Source organism: Antechinus flavipes, chromosome 5 (assembly GCF_016432865.1).
Source record: "Antechinus flavipes isolate AdamAnt ecotype Samford, QLD, Australia chromosome 5, AdamAnt_v2, whole genome shotgun sequence".
Taxonomy (NCBI): domain Eukaryota; kingdom Metazoa; phylum Chordata; class Mammalia; order Dasyuromorphia; family Dasyuridae; genus Antechinus; species Antechinus flavipes.
Window position 1 is genome coordinate 60,426,412 of NC_067402.1, and position 22,572 is coordinate 60,448,983.

General features: G+C 36.8%; 1 protein-coding gene and 1 long non-coding RNA gene across 2 annotated transcripts in view; one reads left to right on the forward strand and one right to left on the reverse strand.

The window, feature by feature from the left end:
* KIAA1217 (KIAA1217 ortholog) overlaps positions 1–22,572 on the forward strand; it is an 887,028-nt gene that overhangs the window by 444,680 nt on the left and 419,776 nt on the right. The window lies entirely within an intron of this gene.
* On the reverse strand, positions 11,971–21,144 carry LOC127539052 (uncharacterized). The gene is made up of 2 exons (XR_007947817.1): positions 21,061–21,144; positions 11,971–12,098 (listed from the first exon to the last, which is right to left on the reverse strand). It is a non-coding gene; the product is annotated as an uncharacterized LOC127539052 (long non-coding RNA).

Consider the following 22,572-nt stretch of genomic DNA (forward strand, 5'->3'; position numbering starts at 1 on the left):
GTTTTTTCACCTTTTTGTTGTTTGCTTGCATTTGTTTTCTTTCTCATTTTTTTCCCCATTTTGAGCTGATTTTTCTTGTGCAGCATGATGATTGTGGAAATCTTTTTAGAAGAATTGCACATGTTTGCATATATTGGATTACTTGTCATCTAGGGAAGGGGATGGAAGGAAGGAAGGGAAAAATTTGGAACACAGGGGTTTGCAAGGGTCAATGTTGAAAAATTATCCATACATATGTTTTGAAAACAGCTTTTATAAAAAATAAAAAAACAGCCAGTGATTTTTAAGATCTCCTCCCCTTCTCCTCCTCCTTCTTTGATCATCACATAATCTTGTTACTGTGTATGATATTCTCTTGGTTCTATTCACTTTACTTAACTTAATTTAGTCTTTGTAGCCTCAATACCTGGCACAGGTCCTGGCCCATTGTAGATGCTTAATAAATGCATATTGAATGACAGACTTACGGAGTAGAGACTGCTTCATTTTACTTTTGCATCCTCGGTACCTAGTATACAGTAAGAACTAGAATGAATGAAAACATTTATTAAGTACTTTCTATATGCCAACCAGGAAGGTAGATAGCACAGTGGATAGGGTACTGGGTCTGGAGTCAGGAAGATACCTTTCCAAGTTCAAATCTGATCTCAGACACTTGCTAGCTGTGTGATCCTGGGCAAGGTACTTAACACTGTTTGCCTCAGTTTCCCCGCCTGTCAAATGAGCTGGAGAAGGAAATGGCAAACCACTTCAGTATCTTTGCCAAGAAAACCCAAAGCAAGGTCACCAAGAGTCTGACATGACTGAAAATGACTAAACAACAATAATATGTGCCTAGCACTATATGTTAAGTGGTAGGGATACAATTGCAAGACTAAAAATTGTCTCTATTTTCAAGAAACTCATAACCTAAAGGGGAGACAACCTGCATAGGAAAGTGATACCTATAGAGAAGCAAATTGCTTCCAAAAGATACAGGAATGACTAGTGAAGCCCTGGAGAAATAAATTGGCAACTGATCATCGTTCAGTTCATTATTCTTTGGGATTTTGAGCATTGGAAGTTGAAGTAGGGGGAGGGATAAGGAAATGCATGAAGCAGTACAGCTGTAAAGGAGATGGCTAGAGAGTAGGGGGTGAAGAGAAGAATGACTAGGGCTATTCAGGAAAAACAGTCACCGACTAGTATAGCAGGACTTCAGAGAAGTTCCTCAAGGTCCTCAAAGAGCAGATTTTCTGAGTGTTAGTTGAATAAAGGTGGCTCCCCTGTTACCACTAATATACTACTGGTGCCATTTGATCAAGTTTGCCCTACCGAGGTTTAAATTAGTAAAATGTTTTGTAAGATTTCCTATTTACTTTGAATTACCTTGGAAAACAGGTATCAAATATGCTTTTACATTTACATAAGGGAGCATCTAGGTTTTTGTTTTTGTTTCAGTCAGATACAAATCTCCATGAATTCATTTGGAGTTTTCTTGAAAAAATACTGGAATGGTTTGCCATTTTTCTTCTTCAGCTCACTTCACAGATGGAGAAACTGAGGTAGACAAGGTTACATAGCTAGTATCTGAGGTCAGATTCAAACTCAGGAAGATGAACCTTCTTGATTCCAGACCTCTGTGCACTATGGCACCATCTAGCTTCATGAATTATTGCTGTGTGGAGTAACCATTTTGCCCCAGATTCCTACAGTGTGAAGCTGTCATGATGTCTAAATCTTTATAAGATGAGCTATGCCCTAGTGGGGTTAGATTTTTTTTTTACTGTATTTTCAAATGTCTTCATCTTGAATATTGTAACTCAGTAGGAAGAAGGATAGAATCCCCAAAAACCTAAATCAGCTGCTTCTATTCTCTCTTTATTTTGCTGAGTAATTAAACAGACTGAAGGTGGAGGAGAAGGCTAGGTTCCCTTGATTCCCAATGAATACAGCACTGATGAATCGGGATCATTGCTGCTGTTAGAAAACACCATGTACAAGCAAAGGCTGAATATTGTGTTTGTTAAAGTGGCGCCATATGTCGGTTGATTAACAAGTTGTCAGAATATTAGAAGATCTTGGCTGATTGCAAGAAGTAGCATCTGTTTTCCGGGGCCTTTATCTAATGTGTATACAGACTTTGCCAGGTTTTGAGTTTTCCCCCCTAAATATCAGATATAAATTCCTTCACTATTTTGCCTTCAGTAAGTAACACTGATATGCTGCTGGGATTTAAAATTATCTTCATTGGAGCAAGGCAAACGAAGTGAGGCTTGAAGGAAATAGAAAATACAGAAAGCAGAGACTTTGTGCAACTCAGAATTGTTTTAGTTGTATATCTTCCATTATGCCTAATTCTTACTTAATTTTCACTGGTAGGCCTAGCAGGCTAATGTAGAAAAACAATACCCACATCCTCTTAACAGTTAGCCTAGGACAGCTAGGTGGTGCAGTGGATAGAGCACCAGCCCTGAAGTCAGGAGGACCTGAGTTCAAATTTGACCTCAGACAATCACCACTTCTAGCTGTGTGATCCTGGGCAAGTAATTTAACCCCAATTGCCTGAGCCAAACAAAAAAAAAAAAAATTAGCCTATTGTCCTCCCATAATCAGGATATTCAGAATATTGGTCATTCTGTATTTCTCAAGTGTACAAGTTAAGAAACAATCTGGGTTCAAAGGTCTATGCTATCATGTAGTTGGAGTTGACATCTCAGAATGGGCTTTTTCTTGTAACCTTTGCTCTGAGCTATTTTCTCCTTCACTGCTTTCCATTTTTCTTCTCCTTCTATCCTTCTTTCCTCCCTCCTTTTCTTCCTTCTTTCCTTTCTTCCTTTTGTTCTCCCTATCTTCCTTCCCTCTTTCCTTCTTCATTCTTTTTTCCTTCCTTCCTTTCTTCTTTCTTCTCTTTCTTCCGCCCTCTCTCCATCCCTCCCTCCTTTCCTTCCTTCCTTTTTTTCATTTCTTCCTTCCTTCCTCAAACTTCCCTTCATCCTTCCTTCCTTCTTTCTTTTCTATCTTCCTTCCTCCCTTCCTTCTTTCCTTAGGGAAAGAGACAGAATCTGTGAATTTCATTTGTATAAAGAACTTCCAGATAAGGAAACCTTTACCAATACAGCACATTCTCTGTAACATAAAGTCTTAGAGCATTATCAAGAACACTAGGTTAAGTGACTTGCCTAGAGTCACATAGATAGGCAGCATGTTGCAAAGGGAAAACTTGAACCCAGATCTTCTCATCTTTGAGGCTGGCTCTCTAGACACAATGCCATGTTGCCTCTATGGCAGCTCCTTCCAAATATTATTTATTTGTGCCCACTGCCCCAAAGAAGAAGCTCAATCTCCTGATCTGACATTCTCTCTGACTTTCCTTCATGTATAGAAAATTCTCCTTCCTCAATTTCACCTTACGGCTTCCCTGTCTTTCTTCAAATTCTAACTAAAATCCCACCTTCTATGGGAAGCCTGTGACTACACTTTGCCATTCTAATGCCTTCCCCTCGGAGATTATTTCCTATTTATCGTGTGTATAGCTGTTAGAATATAATTTTTTGCAAGCTGTCTCTCCCATTAGATAATAAGCTGTTTGAGGACAGGGACTATCTTTTGCTTTTTTTTGTCTCTCTAGCACTTAGCAGAGTGCCTGGAACACAATCATTGCTTAATAAACACTTATTGACTGACTAATTTTATTCTATGTAAATTCCAGAAAACTAAAAGATTACATTTCATATTAAATATGCAAATTCCTGGGCTGGATTAGAACAAAGCTGGCTTCAAATCTGCCTTTAAATAAATGTTTGTTGTGTGACCCTGGGCAAATCATTGAAACTCATCTTCATTTTCCTCAACTGCAAAATGAGAATAATAATAGCATCCACATCACATTGTTATTGTGAGAATCAAATACGAGAGTATATTGAAAGCATTGAACAAACCTCCAATACAGCTATTATTACTAATATTGCTCCCTTCTTTCCTTCCTTCCTCCTTTCTTCCTTCCTTCCTCCTTTCTTCCTTCCTTTCTTTCTTTCTTTCTTTCTTTCTTTCTTTCTTTCTTTCTTTCTTTCTTTCTTTCTTTCTTTTTTTCCTTCCTTCCTTCCTTCCTTCCTTCCTTCCTTCCTTCCTTCCTTCCTTCTTTTCTTAAGGGAAGAGACAGAATCTGTGAATTTTACTTGTATAAAGAACTTCCAGATAAGGAAATATTTACCAATATAGCACATTCTCTGCAACATAGAATCTTAGAGCGTTATCAAGAGCACTAGGTTAAGTGCTCCAAGTGTACCAGGAACAACTCTGAAAGATGATAAGTTGCAGAGAAGAAGCCAATCTTCATTGGCAAAGGAACTTTCTATGTTGAAATCTCATTTTGTTTTTAAAGTTGGTCTTGCCCCACATATCCTGCATAATCTATGGCTCCTGCAGAGCTGAAGCAGACATGAAATGAAGTAATAAAAAAGAGGAGCCATCCTTATGTAACTGTTCATTGAGTTCAAAGCTAGATTTATATTTTAGTTCCTATATTTCCTTTGAAATTTACCATCACGATCTATGAGATGGTTTGGAGCTAAATGCTCCTTGATGTGGTACATTCATTGATCCTCTCTCCTTAACCTGGGGCTCCAAAGCCCCTTTTCCATTTACAATGTATGTGAAGGTTAAACTGTGGCAGAGTCTTTTAAGATTTAAACATCTCCTTGCACTTTCACTTCTAGGAAAATGGAGTAAATTGTAAAGACAGAGGTTTTCTTTGAAACATCCAGCAGTGTTTCAAAGGAGTTTTGATTTTCTCTTTAAGTGAAGAGTCAGTCATTTCTAAGTTTAATATCAGTGAGATCATAACATCCTAGCTATGGAGCTGAAAGAGATTCCTTAGGCCATTGACTCCAATTCCCTCATTTTACAGATGAGGAAAGTGAGGTTCAATTAAGCAATTTGCTCAAGATCCAGTGGCAGAGTAAGGGGCAGAGATGAAATTTGAACCCAGTACCTGAGCCGCCAGATGCATTATTATTTTGTACTGTGAAATCTTGCCTCTCAAAGTTGTTCAGAGTTAACCACAGTCTCATCCCAATGTACTCTAGCAGGCAAGGAATGGGCAGATGGATTTGGTTCCCTATTCCCAGCTAATTGCCATAATCACAAAGAATGAGAAGTAGTTAATAGAAGTAACAATATATAAATATATTAAGAAGTACAAAACCATGTCTACATCTGGCATCCTTTTATAAAATATGAAGGAGTCCAGTTATTGAATTAAAATGACAACTGGCCATTGGTTATTCTGAATAAATTGTGCCCATGCACCTGTAGGCCCTTAAAAAACTACACTTGCCAAGCTTTAGAGGCAGTCAAACAGAGAAGCAAAAATCTGAGGCTATTGAAGCAGGGGGCAATGCATATTCTCCAGACAGACACAGAAAGGCAGCCTTCAAGAGAGAAAGGAGCTTCAAGAAGCGTAGTCTCTGGCAACAAAGAGAACCCACTATGGATTCAAGACAGTACCAACCCTGCTAGTCCAAAAGTGGAGCTTCAAAGAAGAACAAAACCAGAGTGACCTGCCCAGCAGTGACATTGTGTAAGTGGGGAGCAAGAGAACTCCATGAGGAAAGAAGGATAAGTGGGGTGGTACAGTGAATAGAGATCTGGGTCTGGAGTCAGGAAGACCCGAATTCAATTCAGCCTCAAACACTTATTTGCTAAATGACACTGGACAAGTCACTTAACCTGCTTTTCTTAATTTCCCCAATTAAAAATGGAGAAAAAAATAGCATTTACCTCCTCCATAGGAAGATAGGGACCAAATGAGATCATAACTGTAAAATCATAGTGAGCATTAGGTAAAATGTTATTGTTATCTGGTTTTGCCATAGGCGTTCCCTATATAGTCCCGTCACTAGAATTATACTCTTCATTCCTCACTTCTATAGGCAGTATGTGTATTTATGAGAGAGTTCACATTTGGTTTATGGATAGAATAAATTTGTAGCTATTGCTCTTACTACGCTACCTTATTAAGTGTCTTGTCTTTAAGCAACTGATGTCTACTGGCTGTTAAAGTTACTAAGTTCATTGGTGGGGGCTTATGAGCAACAGCTTTAGGTTAGGGCCACAGAATACCCTAGAATTGGGAGAACTAAGTGTAGTCATTTGTCTGTGGAGTCAACCGGCAATACTGAATGCCATGTTTCATAGGTAGCCCACAAGGGGGTGCTAAACCACCTTTCCAGGTTTTATATCCAACTAAACACAATGTTTTTAAATCATGGAATTTTAAAAATTGGAAGAGACCTTTGAGATCACATGTTTCAACTCTCCTGTCCAGTAGATAAATTGACTCAGCATCCAGCCAAATGATCACTCCCGTATTTGAATGTTTTCTATACTTCATCTTCCATATTCTTTGTTATCGAATCCTATCGATTCTACTTCCGAAACATTTCTTGTAGTCATTCATAACCATAACCACTGCCCACTACAGATTGGGCAGTTACCTGCCCTGATTGTTACCTGCCTAGACTATTGTAATAACCTCCTAATTATTCTTCCTATTTTCTTTCTTCTACTTCCCCAAAATATTGAATCATAGCATCACACATCTAGGACTGAAAAGGACCTCAGGGATCAAGCATCTAGTTGAATTTTCTTATTGTACAAATGAGGAAACTGAAACCCAAAGGGGTCAAGTGACTTATCCAATATCAAAAAGATATTAAACATTAGAGACAGGATTTGAACCCAGCCCCTCTGACTACCCAAACAACTACTCCTTGTCACGAGTCATGCATTGTATTTTCCTACCTTGATGCCTTTCTTGTGCCTAGACTTGCCTTCTTCCACCTCTCTTTACTTATTAAATTAATCCACTTCTAAAAAGGAAACTCACAGACCCAACAAGTCAGTACTTTACTTGAAGATCCTTAGAGAGAAGGAACTAATTATCTTCAGAATTTGCACTCAAAATTTTGGATAGCTGTTAACTGTTAGGAAGCTTTTCTTTATAATCTCTCTTTGTTAACTTCTATCCACTACTTTTTGTTTTAACCTCTGGGGACAAAAAAACCTAGGTGAAAGTTCTTGAAATACTTGAAATAGAAAACTATAATATTCCTCTTGTGTTTCCTCTTCTTCAGGCTAAATATGCCCTGTACTTTCTATCTATTCTAATATCATGAACTCAAGATTTTTCATCATCTTTGCTGCCCTCAATGGTCACAGAAGTTCAGAGTTCAAATTCCAACCTGAATCCAAAAAAGAACCTCTTCTTTAAAATATCCAACAAGTGATTATATAATCTTTCCTTGAAGATCTCCAGTGAGCCCATTACTTGCCAAGATAGTCTATTGCACTTTGGAATGGTTCTAATTATTAGAAAATTTTTCCTCATGTAAAGTAATATACTATAAGCATTTTTTTGGTTGTTGTGCTAAATGCTGAGGATACCCCCCCCCAAAAGGGCAAAAGATAGTTATTACTATCAAGGAGCTTACAATCTTATGGGAGAAATAGTTGTTGTTATTGTTCAGTCATATCTGATACTTTATGACCCCATGGATCATAGCACACTCCTCCACTGTCTCTCAAAGTCTGTCCAAACTCATGTTCATTGTTTCCATGACATTATCTATTTCATCCTCTGCTATTCATTTTCCTTCAATTTTTCCCTTCATCAGGGATTTTTCCAATAACTTTTGTCTTCTTATTCATTGGTCAAAGTATTTAAGCTTCAGTTTCAATATTTTACCTTCCAGTGAATAATCTGAATTTATTAAAGTATTGCCTGATTTGATCTTCTTGCTGTTGGGAATTGCCATGAACACATCAATTTTTCTCCCTCATGTATCTCCTTGTTAGATTTCTATAAGTATATAGATACACTCTTCTCCATGGATACTGTATTCGGTAATGAGAAAAAGTGATTTGTGATATATTGATTATTCATTCATTTCCCTTACACTGAGGAACTATGATGTACTTATTATTGCTTTTACCTTATTTGTTAAGTAAACATTTAAGAATTAATATTAATCATCATTGGGAATGACTATGTGTTGTTGGGAAACATGCTGATTGTTGCTCAAGAACTATAATGATAAGGACAATAAGGTTATCCTCAGAACCTGAGAAAGTTTAAGTTATGATCACAAAATGGTAGTCTCTTCTATAAGAATCCAGACCTGCTGCTAGTGTAAGGACAGATTAGAGAAAGTAAGCCAATCAGAGTGAGTAGGTAGCTGATTCTAATGCAGAGTTCTACTTGATCCACTGATTATATTTACAACGACCCTAAATATGCTTCTTTAGGGCAGCTAGGTGGTACAGCAAGCAGATAGAGCACTGAGCTTGGAGTCAGGAAGGCTCAACTTCATGAGTTCATATCCAGCTTCAGAGTAGCAATGTGATTGTGGGCAAGTCATTTAATTTAATTTCCTCATCTGTAAAATGAGCTGGAGAAGGAAATGACAAACCATCACAGTATCTTTGCCAAAGAAACCCCAGCTGGGATCATAAAGAATGCAACTTGACTGAAATGACTAAAGAACAACAAAACATCCCTATTTACATCTTTGCCTCATTGCACTTAAAGGTACCTTCTAGAGCCAAACAACATAGCCCTTCAAAATCTTGGACAGATATCATGTTTCCCCTAAAATCTTCTTTTTCTAGGGTAAACATCATTAGTACATTCAGTTGATGCTGACATAATATGATTCAAAGGCATGTTCCCAATCCTAGCTGTATCTTTCTGGATATTCTCCAATCTGTCTAAATATCCTTTTCCATGAATTTCCACAGAAAAAGATCATATTGGTTTATACATGTTAATATTTGTCCTTGTTGAGAAAGCAAGTCTTTGACAAGCAAATTTAACTGAGGGGTACAGGAACTTTCATTGTAAACCTCAGAATGCTACATAAAAACTAGCCTGTGGAAAAAATACTTTCACAAGAAACAAAGATTTTGTGCTGTGAGAATCTTCTAGGCCTTCATATATACTTAAATTTGATAATGAGGCAGGTAAGACCAGGGATTGGAATCCAAAAAAATCAGTAATGACAAAGGGGTAAAAAATAGTCAGATGAAGAAATGGAGGAGAAACTGGAGTTTAATCATAAAGTAAAGCACACATCACTAGGCCCTTGCCTTGCACATAGTAAGAGCATAGACATAACGACTTGGAGATCACTGATGCTTTGCTCCATTTCTTTGATATCCAGAGGACATCCTTTATCTAACTTTTTCTTTCCTTATAGTCCTCTACTGGCCCATACTGCTTATTGCCACTTTCCCCGAGTTTAATTGAATAACAACAAAGGTACCACATAAGACAGCCTATTTTATACTTAAAACTTTATTCTGGGCAAACTAATTTGCTTCCTATTTTCTGAATATCTTGTGTTTTCCAGATTCCAAGCTTTTTATTCTAACCATTCTACCCACATTCTGCCTACCTGGAATAACCATCCCGTCTCATATCCACCTATTGAAATCCTAGTCATCCTACATGATAATATTATCATATGCAGAAAAGCCTGATGTGATATCTTCCTCCTCTTAACTATCTAATTTTTGAATGATTCATTATTAGTCATATTATATAGCATCTATAGTTGTTAATAATATTTTATTTTTCCAAATACATGCACAGATAGCTTTCAACATTTGCCTTTACTCCATTTTTCCGAATTTTTTTCTCTTTCTTCCCTTCCCAAGACAGCAAGCAATCTGATACAGATTAAACATATGCAGTTCTTCTAAACATATTTTCATATTTGTCATGCTGCACAAGAAAAATCAGACCAAAAAGGAAAAAAATGAGAAAGAAAAAACAAAAAGTATACAAACAATAACAAATGGTAAAAATGCTATGCTTTGATCCACATTCAGTCTCCATATTCTCTCTCTGAATACAAATGGCACTTTCCTTCCCAAATCTATTGGAATTGCCTTAAATCACCTCATTGTTGAAAGAGCCAAAGCAATCACCGCAGTTGATCATCACATAATCCTATTGTTACTGTGTACATTGTTCTCTTTTCTCTCAATTCACTTAGCATCAGTTTATAACATCTATAATCTTGAACAGTTGCTTAAATCTTTTGTTGATTAAATGTTGACATTTATATTTGTCCAACTAGAATAATAATAATAATAACAATAGCATAAAAACTCCTTGAGAAAAAGAGCTGAGTTTTATGCTTGGGGAGGATGCAGGGGAAGGGAATAAGTATTTAGATTACCTAGTATGTGCCAGGTACTGTGCTAAGTACTTTACAAATATTATCTTATTTTGTTCTTACAACAGGCCTGGGAGGTAGAAGTTATTATTTTCATTGTTATATAGATGAGTGATTTAAATCACTTGCCCTGGGATCATATATGGGAGATTTGAATTCAGACTTTCCTGATTACAGACCCAGATTCTATCCACTCTGAAACACCTAGCTACCTGAAAACAGAAAACCTTATAAACTTTCTGCTTGAAGTACTCTGATTCTTTACTAATCTTTAGTTTGTTCATTTCTACCTTAAGACCCAGAACTGGACATGGGTTCTGACCAGTGCACAGTAAAATGGGACTATTATCTTCCTCTGTCTAAATAGAATAATTCTGTTAAAATCTAATCTTTGCTGTTTTAGAATGTCTCCTTTAGCCAACTAAAGTGATACCATAAAAATGCAATTTAAGTTTTAAACCAGACAGACAGTATTAGAAATAGATATACTTCATTCTTAGTGTTCTGAGACTGTCCAAAGTATGTTCTTTTTATTACACGGATAAATTTCAGATGAAAAACTTGAAATGTGCTGATCACTGGCCGAGTCACTTAGTAACAAATGGGTGGAGTTCTAAATTCTATCAAAGTAAAATGTGAAATTATTTCCTTTTTTGCCTCTTATGTAGCAGTTGTACCTTAATTTGCTTTTATGGACAGCTGTTACAACAGATGTTCGTTTGAGTTGGCTTTTTCTTTTGTGTACATTATGGAAATTGATTTCATGAGGTGATGTTGATGAAAAACTAAAACTTTCCTCCCACATTTCAAATGAGTTCATGTTTATATAGCAATTTTCAGGGATATCATTCCATTGACTGAGCACTTCTGGGTGCAAAACATGGTACTGGGTAACAGGTATTTATTAGATAGAAGCATGTGGTATAGTAGAAGGTGTTGAACTTGACATTAGAGGCCCTGACTTCAAACCTCTGCCCTACTTCCTACCACCTGTGTATTATTGAGCAAGTCATCTAAGCCTCAGTTTCCTTATCAGTTGAACGGGAGGAATTTTGAACAAGATGACTCCATTGTAGTTCTAGATTTATGATCCTATGAAAATGAATGTTCCTTGTTTTGAAGTAGCCCAAAACTAGAAACAAAGTAGACCTTTGGGTCATTAATTGGGAGATAGCTAAATATTCATGTGATAACTGCATTGCTGGAATATATTATTGCATAAGTAGACAATGATGAATCTGAAGAATTCAGAGTGGGGAGAACATATGTGAACTCACAGTGAAATAATTAGAACCAGGAGGATGATATTTAGATAAGGAAAAAAAGGAGAAAGAGAATGAGAAAAAGAAAGAAGAGAAGGAAAGAAAGAGAAAGGAAGGAAACAAGGAAACAAGGAAGGAAGGAAAGAAGGAAGGAAGAAAGGAAGGAAACAAGGAAACAAGGAAACAAGGAAGGAAGGAAGGAAGGAAGGAAGGAAGGAAGGAAGGAAGAAAAGAAGGAAGGAAGGAAGAAAGGAAGGAAGGAGAAGGAAGGAAGGAGAAGGAAGGAAGGAAGGAAAGAAATGAATAGTGTTCGGTTAAAATGACTAGGCAATTTTAGCAACATTACAAAGGCTAGATAGGAAGGGGGTCCTAGCTAGGATAGGTAAACATAAGGCAGTGAGGAGCAGGTAGGTTCCTCTGGTTAAAGAAGACAAACAGAACCCAGGATTTAAGGATTAGTGAAAAAAGCACTAACAGGGAAGACCAAATTCTGACCTATCATTTATTCTTCTTTTGCACTTAATATTATTTTTTTTCCAATTTGTATCATTTATTCAGTTTGTCTTATGAGTGTTGGATGCCAGTTGTCACTCACAGCCAGAAAGAAGTCACAGATCTGTAAGAGAATCATACTATTAATTGGGGCAAGAAAAAAAAGTAGAATTACCACACAATGAGAAAAGGATATTGCAATATATAGGACTTAGCAAAACAAATATATGTATGTGTATCTATATCTATATCATGTATATATGTGTGATAATTGATTACCAATAAAACTATTCTCATATTTTGGGTAGAGATCAGAACCTGAGGACTTGAGTAGATAGTAAATAAAAGTGTCTTCATATTTCGTATTTATAAAGTACTTTATAATTTAAGCCACATTGCCTTCACATTAACCCTGTGAGGCAAGGAGTGCAAAAACATTATTAGCCTCAAAAAACTGAGGCTCACTTGGCCAACATAACCCACAGCTTGCAAAATCATCTTGACTTTAGTTCTAAATTTATCTCATAGAGATTCATAGATTCAGAGAATTTTAGATGCAGACAGGAATTTAGACAGCACCCAATCCATTATTTCCAAATTAAGGAGCCCTTTTACTGTTAATTAATGGATTGATTTGAGGACACCCTGCATGATAATAATTTACTGAGATTGCTCATGTGCCAGGCATTACTAGTCTATCCCAGACTTGAATTCATTTTCATGGGAAGTTCTATGGCAAACCACTTCTCTTGGTCCATCCATGCTGGGTCGCCCAATCAGGAGGTAATAAGATTCAGAATTTACTTGGGTCACTCCTCAAGACTCCTTTGCAGAGATAAGGGGTCCACAGGAGTGGAATGAGTCCTAAAATATTTATATTAGATTGGGGGATGTATTGGTCAGATTTGGTGAAATTTATTTCTCTACTTCTTTGAAAAAAAAATTTATAAGAGATTACAGAAAAGAGAAAAAGTAGGAAAACATAGTGATATTAAAACAAAAGGGTTTTTTAATGTATTTAAAAATAAAATACTCTTCATCACCAAATCTGGCCTTGTGACACCTCTTAAATCAGTATTTACTTGATGATCTGCCTACTTCTGTCCCACCCAAAATGCAGTACTCACAGGTTTAGGTAATCACTGCTGGCTACATTTCTCCACAGTCTATATGCAACTGGTAGACAGGGATGGTTCTTTGTAGCTCAGCCAACAGGCTGTTAATTAAGCCCACGGAGGTCAAGAACTATTTTCAATTTGTTTCTCTGATGCTTAACAAGTGATTAATAAATACTTGTTGGATTGATTTGGTCAGCACTATGACTTGGAGCTCACTTCTTTCTCAGCTTGCTTTCGCTTTTATTCATTTCTGTCCCTTCTCCTTACCATGACAACATCCCTTATAACACCACACAGCATTTAGTGGTCATTCAAAACCTCAGCCCACATGCAGTCAGGTCAGTTTTTGGAGTCTAGTTACTCCTGATAATCAGCTAGTTACTAGCTGATAATCAAATGGGCTTGTTTTTGCTGCATAGAACACTAGTAAGTTATGACTACCTCCTTTTGATTGAAAGTGACCCACAGAAGTCTGGAAAGGTTAATTACTCATCCAGTCTAAACTTCAGGTTTTAGGGAAAATGAGGAATACAAAGGTAATGTGACTTGCCTAAGGTCACAAAATAGCTTTGTAGCAGAACTGGGACTGAATCTAGACCTCTTAATACTCAATTCAATGTACTTTCCGTGAGAACATAGTTTTTCCTCAAGTCACATGAACTGCTAGGACAGCCAGCCTCACCCTGAACTTTGTCCATAACAAACCTTAGAGTGTCATTTCTTCTGCTTATGGACACTCAACCTCTTCTTCAACTTCCTTTAACTGACCCACACATTTTGGTCAACATAACTAGGTTCCCTAAGTGATCTTTATTTTGCTTATGCTCTTATGACTTTTTAAAAACAAACTGAATTCCCCCAGCCTGCAATGGATCAACATGTCTTAGTTGTTTGTTTGTTGTTTTTTTTTTTTAAGATCTTCTATATGTTTGCAGTGTCATACTACAGGCTTCCAAATGTTTCACATCTCCGCTCCCCAACATCTTCTGTCTTCTGACCCAGACAAGAGCTCTAAAAGGGATTACCACATCACCAGCCCCCTGTCCACCAAATGCCTGATTAACATGTTGAAGGAATTCCTCTACCCATCTGGACCTAATTATAGGGCAGTGTTTCCAACCTCAGCAAGTTAAATGCACCCCCAAATCAATCATGATTTTTTTAAAAGGATATGCTTTCTGTCATGCAAAAATGTATACATAAATGATAATGGGAAGGATGAAGAGCAGGGCTGGTTCCTGGACTGACTGAAGCCACATGGGGCTAATCTGGAAAGGCTGAATGGAGGAATACAACACAATTCAGAGCTGGAGGGGATCTTGAAGATTATCCATTCTAATCCTTGTCATTTTATAAATGAAAGGAAAATGAGATCTAGAAAGTAAAGTGATTAGGGGCAGCTAGATGTCACAGTGGATAGAGGATTGACCCTAGAGTCAAGAGGACCTGAGTTCAAATATGACCTCAAACACTTAACACTAGCTGTATATGACCCTGAGCAAGTCACTTAATCCCAATTGCCTTAAAAAAGAAAAAAAAATGACATCACAAAACTAGGTTCATAGGAACATAATTATAAAGGAATTGAAAAGGATCTTTAAAATAATGTCAGCCTCCACCCCCCCTTCCTTGTAGTTGAAACTCTCTGAGATGCTGAGTGCTGTCCAAGGTCCTACAGGTAACAGAGTTGGCTATGAACCCAGAAAGTGTAATTCTCTTTCCTCTACCCCATTGTTGGTCTGTGGCAAACTCAAACATAGAGCCCAAGCTTCTTTATTTTCCATTCATTGTTTTTTGTTGGATTTAGTTGGGAGAACAGTAGAAACACTTTCCATAGGAATACAATATACTTATATGCATACTTTTTTGACCCTACAAGAAAATGAAAGCTCCTTGAAGGCACCATCTGTTTCATTTTTATCTTCACATCCCTAGTGCCTAGCACAAAGTCTTAAACACATAGGAGGTATTGAATAAGAGTTTATTACATTTAATAGAACACTCAGAATTCTTTCCAACTTCAACTATTGTGAAAATTAGTATAGTGTTAAGAATAGGAAGACTGCAGAGTTGTTAAATACTATGAGCAACTGCAGTTATTACAGTTAATAGCTCAATAGCATATCCCAATATGAATTGCTTAGAATACTAAATGGGTAGGAAGAAAACCCAATATACAAAGAAAAGCTACTTCCTATTTGACCATTTTAATAAGAGATATACCCTTTTCTTAGCAGGTAGGTGGTATAGTGGATAGAGTGTTAAGGCTGAAGTTAGGAAGATTTGTTATCCTAATCAAGTCATTTAACTTGTTTGCTTCAGTTTCTTCATCTGTAAAATGAACTGGAGAAAGAAATACCAAATTACTCCAGTATGTTTACTAAAAAAAAATCCAATTGGGGTGATGAAGAGTTAGACATGATTAGAATAACTGAACAATAACATACCCTTTCCTACTGATCCATCTAATCCAATGTCATCCTGCCAACTCATTTAATTTTTTGTGGAATGATTTGATATCCATTCTTAGAGATAAGTACACATCAATGTGTGTACACATACATTAGCTCTGCAACAATCCCAGATACCTTACCAAATTACTATGAGTGATTTTGAGCTTTAATAATAAGAGTTCTGGATTTGACACAATGAAGAACTAGGTTCTCATACTTCCCAGCTGTGTGACCTGAGATCAGTTTCCTATAAAAATGGAGTATCTACCACATACAGCTGTTGGAAGGCTCAAATGATATAATATGTTTAAAGTGCTCCCAGTGATTATGCTAACTAAATGTCAATTTTTTATTATGATGATGATTTTGGCCTCTTTAGCTGGGGGAGGGGGGAGTTCAATGGGTGATCTATAGTGTATATTGATAGGATTTGATTTTCAGTCTGTATCTCCCCAGGAGTTAAGTACAGAATTATGTATTTTCTAGACATTTCTTCAGATTTTGTAAAGATCCAGACATTCCTGCAGCTCTGGTGTGGGAAGAAAGTAATTAATCCATGTAGTCTTATATATGACTGCATGGGGGTGGTGATGTACTCAGTTTGAGACCAAACAGTTCAGCCTAAAAATACCTCAAAAGGTAACCCAGATGCATGTTAAGGATGAGGCTGCAAGGAATTGGCACAAGAGAAAAAACTTCAAGTCAACATTCCTTCAAATTCAACACAACAGACATTTATTAAACACATACTATATGCAAGGCTTTAATGCCTGGGGATGTGGCAAAATCAAAAGCATCCCTACTCTCAAAGATTTTCCTTTGGGGTAGAGAATGGACAGTGCTACCTGAGCTATCTTAAGAAAACATAGGGTTCTAAGGTGAGGAGGTGAAGAGGAAGTGCATTCTGGGATCATGGGAAAGGTATAAGGTGAGATGCCAGACATGAAGAAGAGCTAATAGGTTAGTTCAGTTGGAACTCAGAATTTGTAAAGGAAAATAATATGAAATAATTCTAAAAGAGTAGAATAGATCCATATTGGAGAGAGTCTTAGATACCATGTTAAATAATTTGTATTTCATCCTAGAAACAATGGGGCCTCATTAAAAATTTTGGAGTAAGAGAATGATATGGCCAGACACATGCCTTAAAAAACTTATTTTGATTGCTGGATGGAGAATAGGTTAGAACAGGGGAGACTGAAAGCATGGAAACCCTTAGGAAGGTATTGCAATTATCCTGATGAAAAGTGATAAAGGGTAAACTAGGGCAATGGCAATGTCAGTAGAGAGAAGGGTTGTATTTAAGAGATGTAGACATGGAATTGACAAGAATTGGTAACTTATTGCATTGAGGGGTAAAAGAGAGGAAAAAGTATGACTTTGAGATGGCAAGCCTCAGTGAGAAAGTGGTATCCTCAGTAGAAATAAGGAAGTTTTGAGGAAGAGCAGGTTTAATGGAAAAGATAATGAGTTCTATTTTGGACACGATAAGTTTGAAATGCTGGTGGATGCAGCTGCAGGGAATATGATAGTGAATCAAAAGATTGCTTGGTATCGGTAAGGGCTGGGACTACCTATCTTTTTCAAATTTTCTCCCCAACCACAGTACCTGGTACATAATAGGTACTTAATAAAAATAGTTATTAACTGACATTTGAGATGAAAAAAAAATTAAACTTAGAGTAGACCCAGTCAGACAAGTTTTATAACTCTCCCACCCTACCTGCAGTATCATTCAGTAGTTTCAAGTAGAAATATTAACAGTAAATGGAGGGGCTAGCCCAATGTAGGCGTTTAGGGAGTAGTAGGTGGCAGGAGAACAAAGTGGGAAAGAATTTAAGAGCAAAATATAGCTGAATTAGTCAATTATATTATTGAGACTATGAAAAGAAGATAAATCTACAGCAGAGGAGATGGACTAAAAGAGTATGAAAGACAAAGGCTTAGAAAGCAAAGAAAAAATGCGATAATAGGCGGTTATAAAAAGAGAGAGATAAAGAAGAGAGACAGAAACAGAGAGATTTTATAATTTAAATTGTGGTGATATTCATTTTAGTAGATAATGAGTTTTGAAGTATGACAAACCATGTGAGTAGTTGAGATCCAAGTTATAGGAACCAAAGAAGCTGATATCATGTCATTGTTGGCTGGTGGTTGGTGGTTGGTTGTCCTTTGTTTTCACAGAGGACCAAAATGACATCATTATGTTGGAATTAAATTATTATGTGTCTGACTATGGCTGATCAGACCCATGTGAGCTTGGAAAGCTCTGCCACTGGTCAGACACAAATAGTCCATATGAACGTTTGGAGTAGCTTCTCTAATTTTGTGCATCTCTTGTTTCCTTTGGGCTAATTCAATTCTGCTTTGATCATAGAACACAATCTCTTCTCTGATGAGGGCACACCATGCTGGGCAGTCCTGTGCCAGTGCCTCCTATGTCATACAATCGATCCCAAAGTTCTTAAGAGAAACCTTAAGAGAAACCACAAAGTGGTCAGAAAAATATTTTTATGAAGAATTCATATCATTGTAGATGTAAATCAGGAAAGGTTTCAAAGGCCACTGAGTATAACTCACTGATTTTACAGATAAGGAAACTAAGGAAATTATTATTATTTTTTTTTAATTAAGTACTGTGTGTCTGGCACTTGTGTGTAAGTGTGTGTGTGTAAGGGGAAGAAGCTTGGAAACCCAGCTCCTTGGGGGGGATTCTCCATTAGATATGGTGGATTGAGCACTGAATTTGGAATTAGAAAGAACTGTATTTAACTTCTCCTTTAAATATTTCCAAGCTGTGTGACTATGGGCAAGTCATTGGCTAAATCACCATTTAGTAGTTTCTTTCAAAGTCTCTTTTATTGGAAAGCCACTACAATCCCTGCCACATCTTTGTTCCATAGCAATGGCAAAGTCCATTCAATATCGATAGAATAGCCATTAACTGTTTCATTGCCAGGTGGACGCCTGCTCTTTTTGACTCAGTCTTTGAGATATTCCACCTTTCTTTCTAACCCTGAGGCTTCAGATCAAAATTGCTCCTTCTATACAACATGAGACAACTAGATTCTAGTGTGGTAGAGCATTAGAACAAGAGACAGCAAGACCAGGGTTCAAATTTTACCTCAGATACTAACTAGCTATATGTTCTTGGACAAGTCCCTTAATCTCTGTTTCCTCATCTATAAAAGAGGAATTAAAAACCAACTACTTTATATGGTTGTTATTAGGATCAAATGAAAGAATGTGAAAAGCATTTTGTAAACCTTAAAAACCGATATAAATGTTAGCTGTGATTAGTATTTTTATTAATAATAATAATTATTATTATTACATATTCCTAGTCCCTTTTAAAAAACTATAAGTAGACCCTCTGGCCACAAGCCAGAAATTATTTCACTCTTCTATGTTATCTCCTTTTTTATTATTCCAGCCATTTTCTCCTTAAACCCTTCTTTTCACACAACCCAATCATTGTCCTGGGGTTGACATTGTATAAAGCCTCACATTTACATCTATCAATTTGCTAAGGTTGGAGAAACTCTAATGAACAGAAGAGAGAAGCTCTCAGGTTCAAGGAGACATTTATGGTCTCATAATTCCTGCCCAGGAAATTCAGCATCAGGTCAAAGGTCAACGTCATAAACTAACCATTGTAACCTTATTTATTTTTCCCAAGAGTAACTGAATACAGATGATTTCAAACAGAATTGAATGCTTCCCATTTGCACTGGCCCTGGCCTATAGTTCTCAGAGAAGTACATTCTAGAGAGATTTAATAATATCATGCCAAAGCCTCATAACAATGTACCCAAGGCAGTGTGAATTAATAGAAAAGAGGGAATTATAATGTCCTCATTTAGTTCTGTGCTTTTTGATGTGACTGTAAGCAAAAAGGACATTTACAATTGTTAGGACAGTATTCATGGCAATCTTTTTAAATCTCTGGAAATTTGTGTATACAGATATAGAATTGTGCCCTCCACATTACTTCTAACAGCTATTTTTCAACTCATATACTTGATGTTAGTATTCTATATAAATAATTTTGTCAATGGCAGAGTTTTCCTCTATGTCCCTTGATTTTATGTCCGATCTAGAAAACTGTTTGCTTGGTTTTTTTGGTTTTTTTTATCATTGATATTCCTTATTTGAGCCATATCATTCCCATGTACTGCAGTATGGTGGAGCATATAAAGAGATGACATAGAAGCCTGGACGATTTGAGCTCTACTGCTATCTTTGACCAAACTTGTTGAGGGATCTTAAAAAATCACTTAATTTCTCTGTGCTCTAAATCAGACACAGGGTTATGGACCCGCCCAATAATCTGCCAGAGTCAGATTGAAATATAATTAGAAAATATTTAATGAAATAAATAAAAATATAAGAAGACATTAAAACTATATTAATATGCAGATGTTACAAATGAATCGTTGTTTAATCTGTGAAATTTCTTGTGATCCCATTTTTGTTAGCACATGGTTTGCTATTTCCTTCTTCAGATCATTGTATAGATTAGGAAACTGAGGTAAACAGGGTTAAGAAACTTGTTCTAGGTCACATAGCTAGTAAGTGTTTGAGGATAAATTTGAACCAAAGTCCTCCTCACTCCAACCTCAACACTCTACTCACTATACCACCCTGCTGCCCATATAGAGGAATCAGTGGCCCCCATTTTCATGTGGGTTTGATACCACTGCTCTAGGCAACACTTTGTGTTAAGCACTGACCAACCCCAGTTTCTGAGGACTCATGTTGAAACATGATGTCTACCTCCAGATAAAGAGGTTTCGGACTCAGAGCATAGACTGAGGTTTTAGGGGAAGAGGGTGAGGAATGTGGCTAATGCAAGAACTTCTTTTGCTTGACTATACATGCCTACGCAAGATCTCCCATTTCATCCAAGACCATACACAATTGTCTTGATCAACATCTTACCATTGGACCCAGATGGCTCTGGAAGGGAAAGGGAGGCAGATGATCTTGCCCAGTTCTCCCTCATTTAAATCCAATTCACTTGCATGTCATAGCATTACCACCCTAATGTCACGGTCCTCTTCAAGGGCAAACAACAACTGTCTGTGTATAAACTTTGTTTTTCTTTTTTTCTTAAAGCAAGATGGGGCAAAAGGAAAAGAAATAATTTAGAATTGTAAATAAAATTAAATTGAATTTTTAAAAAGGATTCTATTGCAGAAAAAGTCCCAACTTCTATCAGTGAAGGGAATTGCCTTATCTGGGCTTTAGATCAATGAAATTATATGAATGAAATCATAAATTCCAAGAAATTCTTTGTCTGTAACCAGCCATCACCACCTTTCCTATAATCCAAATTTGGGGCACAAAGGGATTATTTATCATAAAAATGTGGAGCATTGATTATGATAGAATAAGTGTGAGGTCAAACTGTTGAGCTTTAAAGTAATTTGAAAATTCAATCCAGAAACCTGCTGAGATCTGTGGAGCATTTTTTCTAGACTAAGGGCATTTGGCACCAGAGAAATATTGTTACCTCCTTCAGGCTGTTAATGCTGTAGTGAGAGATGGGAGAGATTAGCTTCACCACAGGCAGTGAGGACTGGAGTGAGAGGTGGGGCCTCTGCCTTTCATTTCTGTTGAAAAGAAAACAACCAGGTTTATTTATCATAAGCAAAACCATTAGGTCAATACCCAAGAGCACTGGCCCCTGTTTTTAATGGAGATCCTGCTGCCAAGACCTTAATGAAAGTGAAAATGACTATGGCACTAAAATGGCAATCAGGTTTTGTGTGTCTACCCACAGCATTAAGGTAGAACTTCCTAAATTGTGGATGAATTATCTGGGCAAAAACCAATTACGTAATTTTCTTTACCTTCAGGAAAACAATGAATTGGGGTTTGTAGGCTAATCTGGTTGTACCTAATAGCTCAGGCCATGTCAATATTAGATGAGAATGTAATCTATAATTTTTAACAATTAAGCTGTTGACTGTAACTGCACTACTTAAAAGCCATTTTTTCCTCTTTCATCCAGGAAGGCAATAATGTTTGGCTCTTGTTGTTTATTTCCTTTCATTATTTTTTTTCTGCTAAATGATATGTCTAAATCCTGTGGATTATTGAATAAAAAATAAGTGGTAATAAATTGGCAGGAAGAAAAGAGAGAAACTAACATGGACAGATAAACAAAAACAAACAAAAACAAAAAAAAAAAAACAACTTGGCATTTCAGATATATCCAAATGCTTGAGTTCAGCAAATACTTCTTAAGTGCCTATTGTGTGTAAAGTATAAGTGATATAAACATAAACAAGACAGACGTCACCAATCACTACTAGATCATGAGGGGTTCTCATTCCTCTGAAGTCCTATCATTTGTACATTTGTGGGGAATGCTCATGTGGCACTATAATACTTATCTGGTTATATAATCCTCATTATACTATAAGCCCCCTGAGGGCAAGGGAAATGTTCTAACTCTTTTTATCCTGAAGGCATAATATGGAGTTACATCACTCAGTAAATATTTATTGAGAAGGAAGGATGGTATCATTTTCCCAGGAGATCATTGACACTCTTCATTTTGTACTTGGAATCAAGTGAGACATTTTAATCCAAGTTCCAGAGACATAACTGGGAATAGATATGTGGTCTCATGTGTAGAATCTAGGAAAGCTTCATGGAGGAAAAAATAGTAGTATTTGACTAGGATATTGAAGAATACATACTTTTGAGATAAGTGGAGATAGGAGCAGCTAAATGGTACAGTGGATAGAACAACAGCCCTGAAGTCAGGAGGACCTGAGTTCAAATCTGGTCTCAGACACTTAACACTTCCTAGCTGTGTGACCCTGGGCAAGTCACTTAATCCCAATTGCCTCAGCAACAAATAAATAAAATAATAATAATAAGATAGATAGAATTTTAACAGAGAATGAGGTCAGAAAATGAGGAACAAAGGCATTCCAGATGGGAGAAATAAAGATACATTTGTAGGAAACCTAGTGACATTTTTCATGAAATGCTCAGCAGAAAAACTTAACTG